The sequence below is a fragment of the Triticum urartu genome, chromosome 7, assembly GCF_003073215.2.
Source record: "Triticum urartu cultivar G1812 chromosome 7, Tu2.1, whole genome shotgun sequence".
NCBI classification, from domain to species: domain Eukaryota; kingdom Viridiplantae; phylum Streptophyta; class Magnoliopsida; order Poales; family Poaceae; genus Triticum; species Triticum urartu.
The window spans coordinates 580874736-580894765 of NC_053028.1; positions in this window are offsets into that span (position 1 = coordinate 580874736).

Sequence of the window (20030 nt, forward strand, 5' to 3'; positions counted from 1 at the left end):
GGCACAGGGTGTCCGGCCTCAGAATACTGACACTAGAACACCTTCTCCGTCGAGCTACCCTCTTCAGCTCGGTAGAATGCGGCGGCGTCGGATACGCTGCGGGGAAGATCTGCGAATGCCCCTGGAGAGCTCCGGATTCGGATAAGTAACCAGTAGTTCACTTTTATATTTCTGCTTTGCATAAAGAATGCCTTACCCGCTGCTATCTTCCTCATCTCCTCCAACTCTTGGAGGGCCTTTTGGGCTTCGTCCTTGGCAGACTTGGCAGCCTCTAGGGCCGTTGCAAGCTCGGATGCTTGCGCCTTCGACTCCAGCTCCAAACTCTCATGTTTTTTCATGAGAGCCTGATGCTCATGCTGCACCTCGCCGACCTGAGCCCCAAGTCTGTCTCGCTCGGTGTCCTCCGCAGCCGTTTTCTTTTCGGCCTCAGACAGCGCCTGCTTAAGGGTCGCCACCTCAGTCGTGGCCCCTAAAATAAGCAGTACAATCCTGTTACTCTTTTTGCAATCAAGCCTTTTTATAGGCACTTTTTCTGTAAGGTATTTCTTACCTTCTTCCTCCTCGAGCCGCCGCTTGGCAAGGCCGAGCTCTTGCTAGGTCCGCTCGAGGTCCTGCTTCAGGACAACCACCTCCATAGTCAGTGCGGCGGTGGATAGCAGCGAAGCCTGCATACACATATTGACTCTTTTTTTAGACTCCTGCGAAATTTAATAGATCCTCTATTCGGCTTTTCTTTCCGAACGCCAAACAGAGCATCAGGGGCTACTGTCTATGCGGTAATATTTTTACATATTTTTACTTACCTCGAAGCCTGTTAGAAGGCTAGCGCAAGCTTCAGTCAGTCCGCTCTTGGCGGACTGAACCTTCTGGATCACCGTACTCATAATAGAACGGTGCCCCTCGTCGATGGAGGCGTCGTCAAGCACCTCCAGCAGATTGTCCAGCACCTCCGGTTGGACGGAGGCCGCCGGCTCAGAAGGCTTGCTCCTCTTGGAAGGAGCTCGCCTACCGCGGTCCAAAACTGTGGAAGATTCCAGCGCGGTGTCCGGCACAAAGCTAGACTGAGAGCCCTGGGGAGCCTTATCCCCTTCACTCCTAGAGTCCAGGAGGTTGCCTTGCGGCTCCTCAGGGACCACCTCCTCCTGCCCCGGAGCTTGTCGCGACACCACTTCGGCATCGTCTGCAGTGCGGGGGGAGACAGCGGGCGAAACTGAGTTCACGTACGATGAGTCCAAGGAGCCGCCCGATGATTCGTCGAATTCGGCCCGGGGCGGACTGCATAATTATATTCGACATTAGGGAAAGCTGTGCAACAAAGGAACATCATGAGTTACTTTGATATCCGAACTTACGATTTTGCCGGACGCTTGGCCCTGTTTGGCCACTCCTCTTTGCCCTCTTCGGCGTTGGGGGCGTAGTCCGACGGAGGGGTCTTCCTTTTCCTAGACCCCTCGGCCTCCCCCGTTGGGGTGGCCTTCCTCTTCTCTCCTCCCTCCACTGGGGGGGAGAGTTTCCTTCTTCCTCCTCCTCGTTTTCGCGGGAGGAGGGCTTCTCGGACTCGTCAGATGACGAGTCCGACACCACCACGTTGCGGGCACTCTTTCGAGTCCCCATGGTCTTCTTCTTCTTGGCCTACTTCTCCGACACCACATAAGGCGCCGGAACCTGCAGCTTCGCTAGTAGAGCTAGGGCCGGGTCTTTGGGCAGCGGAGCCAGACAGTTAATCGGTCCGGATATCGCCCGCCAAGCCTGTCAAAGGTAAGGGAGTTTAGATCCCGCATAGAGTCAAACTATGAAAAAAGGTTAACATCCTGTGAAAGGTGTAGATGGCATACCTCGCTAGCGTAACACTGCGAGCTGTATCCGCGGTCCTCGGAAGCGGATGCGGGAGCCTCGGCGCCCTTGAATAGCATATTCCAGGTGTCTTCGTACGTCGTGTCGAAGAGCCTGCTGAGGGTTTGATGCTGCGCCGGGTCGAACTCCCACAGATTAAAATCCCGTTGTTGGCACGGGAGGATCCGGCGGACGAGCATGACCTGGATTACATTAACAAGCCGGACTGGCTTGTTCACGAGGGACTGGATGCATGTTTGCAATCCGGTCACCTCTTTTTCGTCACCCCACGACAGGCCCGTCTCTTTCCAGGACATAAGCCACGTGGGGGGTCCGGATCGGAACTCGGGGGCTGCGGTCCACTTCGGATCGCGCGGCTCGGTGATATAAAACCACCCGGATTGCCATCCCTTTAGGGTCTCCACAAAAGAGCCCTCGAACCATAGGACGTTGGCCATCTTGCCCGCCCTGGTGCCTCCGCACTCCGCCTGGCTGCCGTGCACCACCTTGGGCTTGACGTTGAAGGTCTTGAGCCAGAGGCCAAAATGGGGGCGGACGCGGAGAAAAGCCTCGCACACGACGATAAACGCCGAGATGTTGAGGATGAAGTTCAGAGCCAGATCGTGGAAATCCAGGCCGTAGTAGAACATGAGCCCCCGGACAAATGGGTCGAGTGGAAAACCCAGTCCGCGGAGGAAGTGGGGGAGAAATACTACCCTCTCATGGGGCCTTGGGGTGGGGAGAAGCTGCCCCTCTTCGGGAAGCCGGTGCGCGATGTCCTTGGACAGGTATCCGGCCTTACTTAGCTTCTTGACTTTACCCTCCGTGATGGAGGAGACCATCCACTTGCCTCCCGCTCCGGACATTGCTGGAGAAGGTTGAAGTGGGAAGTGCGGGCTTGGGCGCTGGAGCTCGGGTGCGCAGGAGATGGATAGGCAAAGGAGGAAGAAGGCATAGGTAAAAAGGTGGATCCTTGTCCCCTTATATGGGCGGATGCGGCTGTGCGTCCCCACCTGCCTAGTAAAACTCGCTTGCCTCCCAAGCGCCGTGATAAGTGGCGCGGTTGGGTTACCCACATCCGTATTGATGAGAATCCCGTAAAAGGGGGGTACACGATCTCTGCTTTGACAAGACGTGCCAAGGAAACCGCCTCGCAAAACATGCTGAGGTGGAAAAGTGAAAACGATTCGAGTGAAGGACTTGGCTGTAGTGTGATGACGCACTGCGGAATACGTCAGCAGATTTGATTTGTGTTAATATTATTCTCTCTATGGTAATATGTGGAAGCTTATTTTGCAGAGCCGGACACTACTCTTTGTGTTTACAATCTTCTATGAATGACTTGGAGGAGGAACCCGCCTTGCAATGCCGAAGACAATTTGCGCGCCGGACTCGTTGTCATTGAAGCCTGGTTCAGGGGCTACTGAGGGAGTCCTGGATTAGGGGGTGTTCGGGTAGCCGGACTATACCATCAGCTGGACTCCTAGACTATGAAGATACAAGATTGAAGACTTCGTCCCGTTTCCGGATGGGACTTTCCTTGGCGTGGAAGGCAAGCTTGGCGATGCGGATATTCAAGATCTCCTACCATTGTAACCGACTCTATGTAACCCTAACCCTCTCCGGTGTCTATATAAACCGGAGGGTTGTAGTCCGTAGGCAATCATCTCCATATACAACAATCATACCATAGGCTAGCTTCTAGGGTTTAGCCTCCTTGATCTCGTGGTAGATCTACTCTTGTACTACCCATATCATCAATATTAATCAAGCAGGACGTAGGGTTTTACCTCCATCAAGAGGGCCCGAACCTGGGTAAAACATCGTGTTCCCTACCTCCTGTTACCATCCGGCCTAGACGCACAGTTCGGGACCCACTACCCGAGATCCGCCGGTTTTGACACCGACACCCGGTTTGCCGATCTTGCTGATGAAGACGTGTATTCCACCAAAGGGGACCCGGTACCCGTATTCAATTGAACCGGCCTCGGGACCCCATCCTGCATCGTCGATGTAGAGCTTGCCGCGACGACTCTTAGTCATCCGGCCCACAGCGTATCCCTTGAGTCCTTCGAAGTTGCCCTTCAAGAACTCGAAACCATCATGCGATAGCCCCACGGTGGGTGCCAACTGTCGTGGTTTTGTCATGGTCGATACCCTGGTGAAAGGACTCAGTCGTGGAGCCATCGCTACGGGTTAGCTTAAAGGGGTTAAACCGGACAAGGGACACGACAGTTTTATACTAGTTCGTCCCCTTACGATGAAGGTAAAAGCCTATGTCTAGTTGTGATGGAATTGCTGCGGTTTCGATGACCAGGGAGCGAATCCGCTTTGCCTGGCTCTCGAGTTGTTGTTGTGTGTTGTGTTGTCCCTAAACCACCGCCGGGTCGTCCCTTTATATACACAGGTTGACGCCCGTCGGTTTATATAGTCCCGAGGCCGGATCGTTAACGTGTCCAACTCGGTCTCTATCCTTCCTATCTTACAATGCAAGTTATATGAGAAAGTCGGTTTACATCTATAGGCCTTAACCCGCCTTTGGTCCTTGGGCCTTCGTAAAGCGCCACCATCCTCACATCTTCATGGGCTTCTAATCTTCATAGAGTTAACTCGGCTACTCCTGGCCGGTTTACATCCAGTGGTAATATCCCCAACAACCCTGGTCCACCAAGTCATGTGCATTGGCACCATTACGCGTTGGGTCATGCCCATGAAGTTGATTACGGCGCTCCTCAGTACTCAAAACCGCTGGCCAATCAATGTGCCTACTGTAGCTCCAGCTTGGACGAGGGGTCGAATGAATCCGATCACAACTATAAGAATAAGCCTGCTACTGCACCATCACTGTCTGAAGAAGTTCCCTGGCCCTTCGAGTTTCAACCACCGTTGGAGTCTCGCCCTCGACTGGTAGAGCCGCCAGTCGTGTTGCTGCAGCAATCATGTTATTCAAAGTGTTGGAATAATGACCCGGCGGTGTCACCACATGCTGAGGCGGGGTGTTATTCAAACACAGAGAACCTGTCATGCGTGGATGGACCTACACTCCACCCCCTGGCGCTTTAGTCATCTGGTTTATCATTGGCGGATTACTACCCCCTGCCCCGGGTTTGTTGAAAAGGTTCCTCGACTCATAAACCGACGGCAGATGACTCTGTTGTTTTCTCCTCAAGACTTCATTTGAAGCATTCTGATCCACCATGAGCCGGTATGAATCCACCTAAATCCGCTGCGCTTGGGCGTTCAAAACGTCTCGCTCTGCAGTCATCCTAGCGTTTTCCGCCGCTAGCTCTACCTTGGCTTGTGCTATCTCATCCCGTAGCTTAGCCACATCCACCTTATGATGTTCCTGGTTGTCCGGGGTTACCTCCACCCCCATCAGTGTTGCCAGATCCTCCAATAGATCCGTTAAGACCTCAGCCGGCGGGTGTGCTGACCCGCCAGCGCCTGCTGCCGTAACTGCCGCTGCACTGGAAGTCATAGCCATGGCGGCTGTCGAACAAATAACCGGCTGGGTGCCAGCCATGAAGATCGCGTCCCTGTTCGGCAGCTCACGGGGGTCCGGAATACTGTCGCCATCAGAACAGCCCCCAAGCCGTCCGTCCAGTAGTTGATACATTGACTTGGTCTTGCCCGTGGATGACTCACTGTCAGAGTAGACGGCCGTCTCACCGCCAGACACAGAGCCTTCCAATTCAGCCCCATGGATGAACCCAACAAAGGCATGCTTCACGGCCCGGGCGGGTCGTGCATGCTGAGCCGTCTCGGTGATGTCGGTGCAGATGTCCGGCTTAGGGCCCGGTTCGCTGATCTTGCCTATGAAGATGTGGATTCTGCCAAAGGGGACCCGATACCCGAACTCAATTGAGGAGGCCTCGGGGCCCGAGCCTGCATCGTCGATGTAGAGCTTGCCACATGACTCTTAGTCATTCAGCCCATAGCGTGTCCCTTGATCCCTTCGAAGCTGCCCTTCAAGAACTCAAAATCACCTTGCGCAAGCCCCACGGTTGGCGCCAACTATCGTGGAATTGTTACGGCAGGTGTCCTCGGGGAAGGACTTAGTTGCGGAGCCATTGCGACGATGTTAGCTTAAAGGGGTTAAAACGGGACAAAGGACATGAGGAATTTATACTGGTTCGGCCCCTTGCGGTGCAGGTAAAAGCCTAATCCAGTTTGAGGTGGTATTGCGAGGGTTTCGATTACCAGGGAGCGAATATGCTTGACCTAGCTTTCAATCTGTTGTTTCTTACCCTAAACCGTTGTCGGGTCGTCCCCTTATATAGATGGGTTGACGCCTTGCGGCTTACAGAGTCCCAGCTGGCTCATACAAACATGTCCGGCCCGGTGACTTATCCTACATGCCTTACAATACAAGTTACATATACATGGTGGTTTATAGTTACGGGCCTTAAGCCGCTTTTAGGTCTGGGCCCTTTAATAAGCCTATTTCATGAACCGCCATCTTCAACATACTCATGGGCCTTGTCTGTATGAACCGCCATTGGAATAACCCGGCCCCTCCTGGGAGGGTCATATCGAATAGTCATATCTCCAACAGGGGGAGTCCTACTTGGACTCCTAGTCCAAATAGGATTCAGCCCCGCCTTTCCTTTCTTCCACCGGAGGGAAAGGGAAGGGAGGGAGAAAGGGGGAGGAAAGAGGGGGACCGGCACCCTCCCCTAGTCCAATTCGGTTTGGACAAGGGGAGGGCGTGCCCCTCTCTTGTGGCCTTTCTCCTCTCCTCCAATAAGGCCCACTAGGCCCAATACTTCTCCCGAGGGGTTCCGGTAACCTCCCGATACTGTGGAAAAATGCCCGAATCACTCGGAACCATTCCGATGTCCAAATGCAACCTTCCAATATATGAATCTTTATGTCTCGACCATTTCGAGACTCCTCGTCATGTCTGTGATCTCATCCGGGACTCCGAACAAACTTTGGTCATCAAATCACATAACTCATAATACAAATCATCATCGAACATTAAGCGTGCGGACCCTACGGGTTCGAGAACTATGTAGACATGACCGAGACATATCTCTGGTCAATAACCAATAGCGTAACCTACATGCTCATATTGGCTCCTACATATTCTACGAAGATCCTTATCCGTCAAATCGCATAACAACATATGTTGTTCCCTTTGTCATCGGTATGTTACTTGCCCGAGATTCGATCGTCGGTATCATCATACCTAGTTCAATCTCGTCACCGGCAAGTCTCTTTACTCGTTCCGTAATGCATCATCCCATAACTAACTCATTAGTCACATTGCTTGCAAGGCTTATAATGATGTGCATTACCGAGAGGTCCCAGAGACACCTCTCCGATACTCGGAGTGACAAATCCTAATCTTGATCCATGCCAACCTAACAAACACCTTCAAAGACACCTATACAGCATCTTTATAATCAACAAGTTATGTTGTGATGTTTGATAGAACACAAGGTGTTCCTCCGGTATTCGGGAGTTGCATAATCCCATAGTTAGAGGAATATGTATAAGTCATGAAGAAAGCAATAACAATAAAACTTAAAGATCATTATGCTAAGTTAACGGATGGGTCTTGTCCATCACACCATTCTCTAATGATGTGATCCCGTTCATCAAATGACAACACATGTCCATGGCTAGGAAACTTAACCATCTTGGATTAACGATCAAGTCAAGTAGAGGCATACTAGGGACACTCTGTTTGTCTATGTATTCACACATGTATTAAGTTTTCGGTTAATACAATTCTAGCATGAATAATAAACATTTATCATGATATAAGGAAATATAAATAACAACTCTATTATTGCCTCTAGGGCATATTTCCTTTAGTCTCCCACTTGCACTAGAGTCAATAATCTAGTTCACATCGTCATGTGATTCAACACCAATACTTCACATCTTTATGTGATTAGTTCACATATCCATGTGACTAACACCCAAAGGGTTTACTAGAGTCAATAATCTAGTTCACATCGCTATGTGATTAACACCCAAAGAGTACTAAGGTGTGATCGTGTTTTGCTTGTGAGAGAAGTTTAGTCAATGGGTCTGCCACATTCAGAGCCATATGTATTTTGCAAATTTTCTATGTCTACAATGCTCTGCATGGAGCTACTCTAGTTAATTGCTCCCACATTTAATTTGTATCCAGATTGAGATTTAGAATCATCCGGATCAGTGTCAAAGCATGCATCGATGTAACCCTTTACGACGAACTTTTTGTCACCTCCATAACCAAGAAACATGTCCCTATTCCACTAAGGATAATTTTGACCGCTCTCCAGTGATACACTCCTGGATCACTATTGTACCCTCTTGCCAAACTCATGGTGAGGTACAAAATAGGTCTGGTACACAGCATAGCATACTTAATAGAACCTATGAGGCATAGGGAATGACTTTTCATTCTCTTTCTATTTTCTGCCGTGGTCGGGTTTTGAGTCTTTACTCAACATCACAACTTGCAACAAAGGCAAGACCTCCTTCTTTGAATGTTCCATTTTGAACTACTTCAAAATCTTGTCAAGGTATGTACTCATTGAAAAAACTTATCAAGCGTCTTGATCTATATCTAAAGATCTTGATGCTCAATATGTAAGTAGCTTCACCGAGGTGTTTCTTTGAAAAACTCCTTTCATACACTACTTTATGCTTTCCAGAAAATACTACATCATTTCCGATCAACAATATGTCATTCACATATACTTATCAGAAATGATGTAGTGCTCCCACTCCCTTTCTTTTAAATACAGGCTTCACCGCAAGTCTGTATAAAACTATATGCTTTGATCAACTCATCAAAGCGTATATTCCAACTCCGAGATGCTTGCACCAGTCCATAGATGGATCGCTGGAGCTTGCACACTTTCTTAGCACCTTTAGGATTGACAACTCTTCTTTGAGAAATCCATTAAGGAGTACAGTTTTGACATCCATTTTCCAGGTTTCATAAAATGCGGCAATTGCTAACATGATTCGGGCAGACTTTAAGCATCGATACGAGTGAGAAAATCTCATCGTAGTCAACACCTTGAACTTGTCGAAAACCTTTTGTTACAATTAGAGCTTTGTAGATAGTAACACTACTACTAGCGTCTGTCTTCCTCTTGAATATCCATTTACTCTCAATGGCTCACCATCATCGGGCAAGTCAATCAAAGTCCATACTTTGTTCTCATACATGGATCCCATCTCAGATTTCATGGCCTCTATCCATTTTGCGGAATCTGGGCTCATCATCGTTCCTCATAGTTCGTAGGTTCGTCATGGTCAAGTAACATGACCTCTAGAATAGGGTTACTATACCACTCTGGTGCGGACCGTACTCTGGTTGACCTACAAGGTTCGGTAATAACTTGATCCGAAGTTTCATGATCATCATGATTAGCTTCCTCACTAATTGGTGCAGGAATCACTGGAACTAATTTATGTGACGAACTACTTTCCAATTCGGGAGAAGGTACAGTTACCCCATCAAGTTCTACTTTCCCCCCACTCACTTCTATCGAGAGAAACCCTTCTCTGGAAAGGATCCATTCTCAGCAACAAATATCTTGCCTTCGGATCTATGATAGAAGGTTTACCCAATAGTTTCTTTTGGGGTATCCTATGAAAACGCACTTCTCCGATTTGGGTTCGAGCTTATCAGGCTGATGCTTTTTCACATAAGCATCACAACCCCAAACTTTAAGAAACTACAACTTAGGTTTCTTGCCAAACCAAAGTTCATACAGTGTCATCTCAACGGATTTAGACTGTGCCCTATCTAACGTGAATGTGGTTGTCTCTAATGCATAACCCCAAAAATAATGGTAAATCGATAAGAGACTGAAGGAAATATGCCCTAGAGGCAATAATAAAGTTATTATTTATTTCCTTATATCATGATTAATGTTTATTATTCATGCTAGAATTGTATTAACCGGAAACATAATACATGTGTGAATACATAGACAAATAGAGTGTCACTAGTATGCCTCTACTTGACTAGCACATTGATCAAAGATGGTTAAGTTTCCTAACCATAGACCCATAGTTCACATCGACATGTGACCAAAACCCAAAGGGTTTACTAGAGTCAGTAATCTAGTTCACATTGCTATGTGATTAACACCCAAAGAGCACTAAGGTGTGATCATGTTTTTCTTGTAAGATAATTTTAGTCAACGGGTTTTTCACATTCAGATCCGTAAGTATTTTGCAAAGTTCTATGTCTACAAAGCTCTGCACGGAGCTACTCTAGCAAATAGCTCCCACTTCCAATATGTATCTAGATCGAGACTTAGAGTTATCCAGATCGGTGTCAAAGCTTGCATCGACGTAACTCTTCACGACGAACTCTTTTATCACCTCCATAATCGAGAAATATTTCCTTAGTCCTCTAAGGATAATTTTGACCACTATCTAGTGATCTACTCCTAGATCACTATTGTACTCCCTTGCCAGAAAGATGCTAAGGTATACAATAGGGCTGGTAAACAACATAGCATACTTTATAGAACCTATGACTGAGGCATAGGGAATGACTTATCATTCTCTTTCTATTTTCTGCTGTGGTCGGGTTTTGAGTCTTTACTCAACTTCACACCTGGCAACACAGGCAAGAACTCCTTCTTTGACTGTTCCATTTTGAACTACTTCAAAATCTCATCAAGGTATGTACTCATTGAAATAACTTATCAAGCGTCTTGATCTATCTCTATAGATCTTGATGCTCAATGTGTAAGCAGCTTCATCGAGGTCTTTCTTTGAAAAACTCCTTTCAAACACTCCTTTATGCATTGTAGAATAATTCTACATTATCTCCGATCAACAATATGTCATTCACATATACTTATCAGAAATGTTGTAGTGCTCCCACTCACTTTCTTGTAAATACAGGCTTCACCACAAGTCTGTATAAAACTATATTCTTTGATCAACTTATCAAAGCGTATATTCCAACTCCGAGATGCTTGCACCAGTCCATAGATGGATAGCTGGAGCTTGCATATTTTGTTAGCAGCTTTAGGATTGACAAAACCTTCTGGTTGCATCATATACAACTCTACTTAAATAAATCCATTAAGGACTGTAGTTTGGTTTATCCATTTGCCAGATTTCATAAAATGCGGCAATTTGTAACATGATTCGGACAGTCTTAAACATAGATACGAGTGAGAAACTCTCATCATAGTCAACACCTTGAACTTGTTGAAAAACCTTTTGCGACAATTCTAGCTTTGTAGATAGTAACACTACTATCAGCGTCCGTCTTCCTCTTGAAGATCCATTTATTCTTAATGACTCACCGATCACGGATCCAATCTCAGATTTCATGGCCTCAAGCCATTTCGCGGAATTGGGCTCATCATCGTTTCCTCATAGTTCATAGGTTCGTCATGGTCAATTAACATGACCTCTAGAACAGGATTACCATACCACTCTAGTGCGGATCTTACTCTGGTTGACCTACAAGGTTCGGTAGTAATTTGATCTGAAGTTACAAGATCATCATCATTAGCTTCCTCACTAATTGGTGTAGGAGTCACAGAAACAGATTTCTGTGATGATCTACTTTCCAATAAGGGAGCAGGTACAGTTACCTCATCAAGTTCTACTTTCCTCCCACTCACTTCTTTCGAGAGAAACTCCTTCCCTAGAAAGGATCCATTCTCAGCAACGAATGTCTTGCCTTCAGATCTGTGATAGAAGGTGTACCCAATTGTCTCCTTTGGGTATCCTATGAAGACACATTTCTCCGATTTGGTTTTGAACTTATCAGGATGAAACTTTTTCTTATAAGCATCGTAACCCCAAACTTTAAGAAATGACAACTTTGGTTTTTTTGCCAAACCACAGTTCATACGGTGTCGTCTCAACGGATTTAGATGGTGCCCTTTTTTAACGTGAATGCAGTTGTCTCTAATGCATAACCCCAAAAATATAGTGGTTAATCGGTAAGAAACATCATAGATTGCACTATATCCAATAATAGTAAGGTTATGACGTTCAGACACACCATTATGTTGTGGTGTTCCAGGTGGCGTGAGTAGTGAAACTATTTCACATTGTTTTAACTGAAGGCCAAACTCGTAACTCAAATATTTTACTTCTGTGATCATATCATAGAAACTTTTATTTTTGTTATGATGATTCCCCACTTCACTCTGAAATTCTTTGAATTTTTCAAATGTTTCAGACTTGTGTTTCATCAAGTAGATATACCCATATCTGCTCAAATCATCCGTGAAGGTCAGAAAATAACGATACCCGCCGCGAGCCTCAACACTCATCGGACTGCATACATCAGTATGTATTATTTCCAACAAGTCTGTTGCTCACTCCATTGTTCCAGAGAACGGACTCTTAGTCATCTTGCCCATGAGGCATGGTTCGCAAGCATCAACTGATTCATAATCAAGTGATTCCAAAAGCCTATCAGCATGGAGTTTCTTCATGTGCTTTTCACCAATACGACCTAAACGGCAGTGCCACAAATAAGTTGCACTTTCATTATTAACTTTGCATCTTTTGTCTTCAATATTATTAATATGTGTATCACTACGATCAAGATCAATTGAACCATTTTCATTGGGTGTATGACCATAGAAGGTTTTATTCATGTAAATAGAACAACAATTATTCTCTAACTTAAATGAATAACTATTTTGCAATAAACATGATCAAATCATATTCATGCTCAACGAAAACACCAAATAACATTTATTTTGGTTTACCACTAATCCCGAAAGTATACGGAGTGTGCGATGATGATCATATCAATCTTGGAACCATTTCCAATACACATCGTCACTTCACCCTTAACTAGTCTCTGTTCATTCTGCAACTCCCGTTTAGAGTTACTATTCTTAGCAACTGAACTAGTATCAAATACTGAGGGGTTGCTATAAACTAGTAAAGTACACGTCAATAACATGTATATCAAATATACCAATGTTCACTTTGCCATCCTTCTTATCCGCCAATTACTTGGGGTAGTTCCGCTTCCAGTGACCAGTCCCTTCGCAGTAGAAAGCACTCAGTTTCAGGCTTAGGTCCAGACTTTGGTTTTTTTCACTTGAGCAGCAACTTGCTTGTCGTTCTTCTTGAAGGTCCCCTTTCTTCCCTTTGTCCCTTTACTTGAAACTAGTGGTTTTTTATACCATCAACACTTGATGCTTTTCTTGATTTCTAACTTCGTCGATTTCAGCATCACGAAGAGCTTGGGAATCATTTCCGTTATCGCTTGCATATTATAGTTCATCACGAAGTTCTACTAACTTGGTGATGGTGACTAGAGAATTCTGTCAATCACTATTTTATCTGGAAGATTAACTCCCACTTGATTCAAGCGATTGTAGTACCCAGACAATCTGAGCACATGCTCACTTCTTGAGCTATTCTCCTCCATCTTTTAGTTATAGAACTTGTTGGAGACTTCCTATCTCTCAACTCGGGTGTTTACTTGAAATATTAACTTCAACTCCTGGAACATCTCATATGGTCCATGACGTTCAAAACGTCTTTGAAGTCCCGATTCTAAGCCGTTTAAGCATGGTGCACTAAACTATCAAGTAGTCATCATACTGAGCTAGCCAAACGTTCATAACATTTGCATCTGCTCCTGCAATAGGTTTGTCAGCTAGCGGTGCATTAAGGTCATAATTCTTCTGTGTAGCAATGAGGATAAACCTCAGATCACGAATCCAATCCGCATCATTGCTACTAATATCTTTCAACTTAGTTTTCTCTAGGAACATATCAAAAATAAAACAGGGGAGCTATACGCGAGCTATTGATCTACAAACATAGATATGCTAATAGTATCAAGACTAAGTTCATGATAAATTTAAGTTCAATCAATCATATTACTTAAGAACTCCCACTTAGATAGACATCCCTCTAATCCTCTAAGTGATCACGTGATCCAAATCAACTAAACCATAACCGATCATCACGTGAAATGGAGTAGCTTTCAATGGTGAACATCACTATGTTGATCATATCTACTATATGATTGACGCTCGACCTTTCGGCCTCAATGTTCCGAGGCCATATCTGCATATGCTAGGCTCGTCAAGTTTAACCTGAGTATTCTGCGTGTGCAAAACTAGCTTGCACCCGTTGTAGATGGACGTAGAGCTTATCACACCCGATCATCACGTGGTGTTTGGGCACGACGAACTTTGGCAATGGTGGATACTCAGGGAGAACACTTTTATCTTAAAATTTAGTGAGAGATCATCTTATAATGCTACCGTCAATCAAAGCAAGATAAGATGCATAAAAGATAAACATCACATGCAATCAATTTTTGTGATAGGATATGGCCATCATCATCTTGTGCTTGTGATCTCCATCTTCGAAGCACCGTCATGATCACCATCGTCACCGGCGCGACACCTTGATCTCCATCGTAGCATCGTTGTCGTCTCGCCAATCTTATGCTTCTACGACTATCACTACCGCTTAGTGATAAAGTAAAGCATTACAGGGCGATTGCATTGCATAAAATAAAGCGACAACCATATGGCTCCTGCCAGTTGCCGATAACTCGGTTACAAAACATGATCATCTCATACAATAAAATTTAGCATCATTTCTTGACCATATCACATCACAACATGCCCTGCAAAAACAAGTTAGACGTCCTCTACTTTGTTGTTGCAAGTTTTACGTGGCTGCTACTGGGCTTAGCAAGAACCGTTCTTACCTACGCATCAAAACCACAACGATAGTTCGTTAAGTTGGTGCTGTTTTAACCTTCGCAAGGACCGTGCGTAGCCACACTCGGTTCAACTAAAGTTGGAGAAACTGACACCCGCCAGTCACCTGTGTGCAAAGCACGTCGCTAGAACCAGTCTCGCGTAAGCGTATGCGTAATGTTGGTCCAGGCCGCTTCATCCAATAATACCGCCGAACCAAAGTATGACATGCTGGTAAGCAATATGACTTATATTGCCCACAACTCACTTGTGTTCTACTTGTGCATATGACATCTACGCGTAAAACCTGGCTCGGATGCCATTGTTGTGGAACGTAGTAATTTCAAAAAAAATCCTACGCACACGCAAGATCATGGTGATGCATAGCAACGAGAGGGGAGAGTGTTGTCTACGTACCCTCGTAGACCGTTCGCGGAAGCGTTATATCAACGCGGTTGATGTAGTCATACGTCTTCACGATTCGACCGATCCAAGTACCGAAACCACGGCACCTCCGAGTTCTGCACACATTCATCTCGGTGACGTCCTCGCCTTCTCGATCCAGCAAGAGGGGCGAAGAATAGTAGATGAGTTCCGGCAGCACGACAGTGTAGTGACGGTGTTGGTGAAGAACAATCTCCGCAGGGCTTCGCCTAAGCACTACGAAAATTATAACGGAGGATAAACTAGAGGGGACGGGGTTGCTGGCACACGGCTTGGTGTTTCTAGATGTGTCTTTGGTGCTAGCCCTACCCCTCTATTTATATGTTGATCCCTGGGGTCGAAACTTGGAGCAAAAACCTTCTCAAAGTCAGTTTTGCCCGAAAGGCAAGAGTTCCACTCGGACTCCAGGACCAAACGCCACAATCCTTGGTGTCTGGCCCAGGCGCCATGGGCCTCGGCGTCTGGCATAGGGCCAGACGCCAGGGTCTCTGGCATGTGGCCCCCTAGCCTCCGCAAAACTACTTTTGCACCGACTTATAGCCCCGTGGGCCTGACCCCTTGGCCTAACCATATCATCCAATATATGAATCTTTACCTCCGGACCATTTCGGAGCTCCTCGTCATGTCCGTGATCTCATCCGGGCCTCCGAACAACATTCGGTCACCAACATACATAACTCATAAATACTATATCATCAACGAACGTTAAGCGTGCGGACCCTATTGGTTCGAGAACTATGTAGACATGAACGAGACACCTCTCTGGTCAATAACCAATAGCAGGACCTGGATGCCCATATTGGCTCCTACATATTCTACGAAGAACTTTATCAGTCAGACCCCATAACAACATACGTTGTTCCCTTTGTCATCGGTATGTTACTTGCCCGAGATTCGATCGTCGGTATCTCAATACCTAGTTCAATCTCGTTACCGGCAAGTCTCTTTACTCGTTCCATAATACATCATCCCGCAACTAACTCATTAGTTGCAATGCTTGCAAGGCTTATAGTGATGTGCATTACCGAGTGGGCCCCGAGATACGCCAACTCAACAAGTACCTTCGGAGACACCTGTAGAGCAACTTTATAATCACCCAGTTACGTTGTGACATTTGGTGGCACACAAAGTGTTCCTCCGGTAAATGGGAGTTGCATAATCTCATAGTCATAGGAACATGTATAAGTCATGAAGAAAGCAATAGCAACAAACTAAACGATCAAGTGCTAAGCTAACGAAATGGGTCAAGTCAATCACATCATTCTCCTAATGATGTGATCCCGTTAATCAAATGACAACTCATGTCTATGGTTAGGAAACTTAACCATCTTTGATCAACGAGCTAGTCAAGTAGAGTCATACTAGTGACACTCTGTTTGTCTATGTACTCACACATGTATTATGTTTCCGGTTAATACAATTCTAGCATGAATAATAAACATTTATCATGATATAAGGAAATAAATAGTAACTTTATTATTGCCTCTAGGGCATATTTCCTTCAGATAAATGTTTATTATTCATGCTAGAATTGTATTAACCGGAAACATAATACATGTGTCAATACATAGACAAACATTGTGTCACTAGTATGCCTCTACTTGACTAGCTCGTTAATCAAAGATGGTTATGTTTCCTAACCACAGACATGAGTTGTCATTTGATAAACGGGGTCACATCATTAGGAGAATGATGTGATTGACTTGACCCATTCCGTTAGCTTAGCACTTGATCGTTTTTTAGTTTACTGCTAATTCTTTCATGACTTATACATGTTCCTCTGACTATGAGATTATGCAACTCCCGATTACCGGAGAAACACTTTGTGTGCTACCAAACGTCACAACGTAACTGGGTGATTATAAAGGTTCTCTACAGGTGTCTCCGATGGTAATTGTTGAGTTGGCATAGATCGACATTAGGATTTGTCACTCCGATTGTCGGAGAGGTATCTCTGGGCCCTCTCGGTAATGCACATCGCTGGAAGACTTGCAAGAAATGCAACTAATAAGTTAGTTGCAGGATAATGCATTACGAAATGAGTAAAGAGACTTGCCGGTAACAAGATTGAGCTAGGTATTGAGATATCGCCGATCGAATCTCGGGCAAGTAACATACCGATGACAAAGGGAACAAAGTATGTTGTTATGCGGTTTGACCGATAAAGACCTTCATAGAATATGTAGGAGCCAATATGAACATCCAGGTTCCGCTATTGGTTATTGACCGGAGACGTGTCTCGGTCATGTCTACATAGTTCTCGAACCCGTAGGGTCCGCACGCTTAACATTCGGTGACGATTGGTATTATGAGTTTATGTGATTTGTTGTACCGAAGGTAGTTAGGACTCCCGGATGTGATTGCTGATATGGCGAGGAGTCTCAAAATGATCGAGACATAAAGATTGATATATTGGACGACTATATTCGGATACCGGAAGTGTTCCGGGTGATTTCGGAGAAAACCGGAGTGCCGGAGGGTTACCGAAACTCCTCCCGGGAGAAGTAATGGGCCACATGGACCTTAGTGAAGAGAGAGAGGGCCAGCCAGAGCAGGCCGCGCTGATGTCTACTAATCATCTGAGGAATTTATCTATTAATCATCTGCAAAAAGAATTAACTAAATAGCACTCTCCAATAAACAATGGCAGCAATTCTCGTGAGCGCTAAAGTTTCTATTTTTTACAGCATGATCATAAAGACTTCACCCAAGTCTTCCCAAAGGTTCTACTTGGCACAAAAACTAATTAAACACATAAAACCACATCTAAACAGAGGCTAGATGAATTATTTATTACTAAACAGGAACAAAAAGCAAGGAACAAAAATAAAATTGGGTTGCCTCCCAACAAGCACTATCGTTTAACGCCCCTAGCTAGGCATGATGATGTCAATGATGCTCGCATAAAAGATAAGAATTGAAATATAGAGAGAGCATCATGAAGAATATGAATATCACATTTAAGCCTAACCCACTTCCTATGCATAGGGATTTTGTGAGAAAACAACTTATGGGAACAATAATCAACTAGCATAGGAAGGCAAAACAAGCATAACTTCAAAACTGTAAGCACATTGTAACATCCCAAATTTTCAATTTGCAATATTATACATAGATCATCCATGCATATCATGATTTATTGCATTTTCGTTCTGCAATCCTCGAAATCCTAAGCAACTCAAGGACCCACGGAGAGAGTTGGGATTTTCCGGTTTTCATATTTGACTTTTATCAAATAATGAAACGAGGATTTTGATCTTAATTTTTTTTCTCTCGGAATAATATTTCATATTAAATCAAATGAGTGGAGATAATATGACTTCTCCAAAATAATTGAAATAACGGAGGAAAAATATTCAAATCATTTATTGGATTTTATTTGGTTTTTTTGGATTTTATTTGAAGTAGAAAAATTGCATGTTTTCAAATTGCATTTTAGGGCCAAGAAAATGTTCAACTCGTCCTAAATATTTTATTTAGATGGTGAAAATTTATTTTGGCATTTTTAGATTTTTTTTAGGATTTTATTTCGGTCGGTGAAATTATTTAAAAAAAAGAGAGTCCCCGCGCCGACTGGGCCTAAGGCCCAACCGCGCCAGGCCGCGCCGCCGCCGACTCGGACTAGGAGTCCGAGCCGGACTCCTCCCCGCCGCCGCGCCTTGCCCCCTCCTCCAAGCCGCCCCGCCCCGCCCTTTATATACGCCGCCCCCCCGCCCCAACACCACACCACCACCACCGCGCCGCCTAGCCGCCGCCGCCGCCGAGCACCGCCGCCACCGCCACCCCGCCGCTGCCTCGCCTCGCCGGACCTTCCCGCCGGAGGTAGCCGCCGCACCCCGCCGCACCTCGCCCGTTAGATACAGCTAACGAACGCTCGTTTGTTAGTCTGTTCGTCAGTTTTCTTTTATCGGATTTATTCCGCGATTTTTTCTGATCGCGATTTCTGATCCGATCTTAGTTTACGTTTATCCTTTCGCTCGTTTATCGGAATCAGGCGATTCAAGCGCCTGGTGTTTCGTCTCGAAACCCTCTTTCTGTTTAACCAACTCAAACAAGTCTTTGTTACTGTAAAATTTGACCTAGTTTCAGATTAGTAAACGAAGCTTTTTTTCTTTCGCCGTTTGAGTTTCGTTGCTCCGTTTGATTTTATTATTTTTGCGCACCGGAGTTCTTAAGTTGAAATTCTGGTCAAACTCTCTTATTTGAGTCTTGCTTGTGCACCGTTGCTTGTTACTTATGTATGTTATTGTTTGCTTGCGATAGAATTCCCGGAGTGCGAAGCGTGTTACTACGAGTCTCTAGGATTCGCGGATCGTCAGCAAGGCAAGTAACACTTTGATCATATCCCATTATTACCTAGTTTTTAGGCATTAGTTCCAATCCTCAAACATTTCATGATTAGTATATCATTAACTTGTGGGTTGGGAAGTAGTTGCTGAGGTAGAACCTATTGCCCTGTTACATTCAAACCCTTGGGAGTTACTTCTACGTATTGCTTACATTGCTATGCTATGCTCGTAGACGTGGTTTGGGTTTGAGTGAAATTCATGACATCTGTGAGATTCTTAATTAATGGTTCAACTTAAGGTGGCAACTTAATCAAACAATTGGGTGGATTGAGGCACCTGGGGAACCCAGTGTTGTCTGTATTTTTTGGAAATCCTGGGGTATCCGTGTGATCTTCCTATGGACCGCCACCCAGGCTCAAAGGGAACTGAGATGATTCATGCTAGAAACTTCCGTGTGCAGCCACAAGCTATTATGGGCTCTAGCATAGTTGAGTAAGTCACGTGAAGCTCTTGAAGAGGTAGATCAGCAGGTAGTGGGTTTTGTAGGTTTGGTATGGTCTACCCAGAGTAGAGAGTTAACGTTTCTGAAAGACTGTGTCTCGGTCATCCGTTTCTCAAACACCCTGTAGTGCGAGAAATCCAACGGAGGCGATCGAGTCTTGTGGGGAAAAGTGCGCAAACCTCTGCAGAGTGTACAATCTAATCATGGTTAGCCGTGTCCCCGGTTATGGACAATTCTTGAGTATCTAGTACTTGGGTTATCACATGTATCTCACCATGTTTA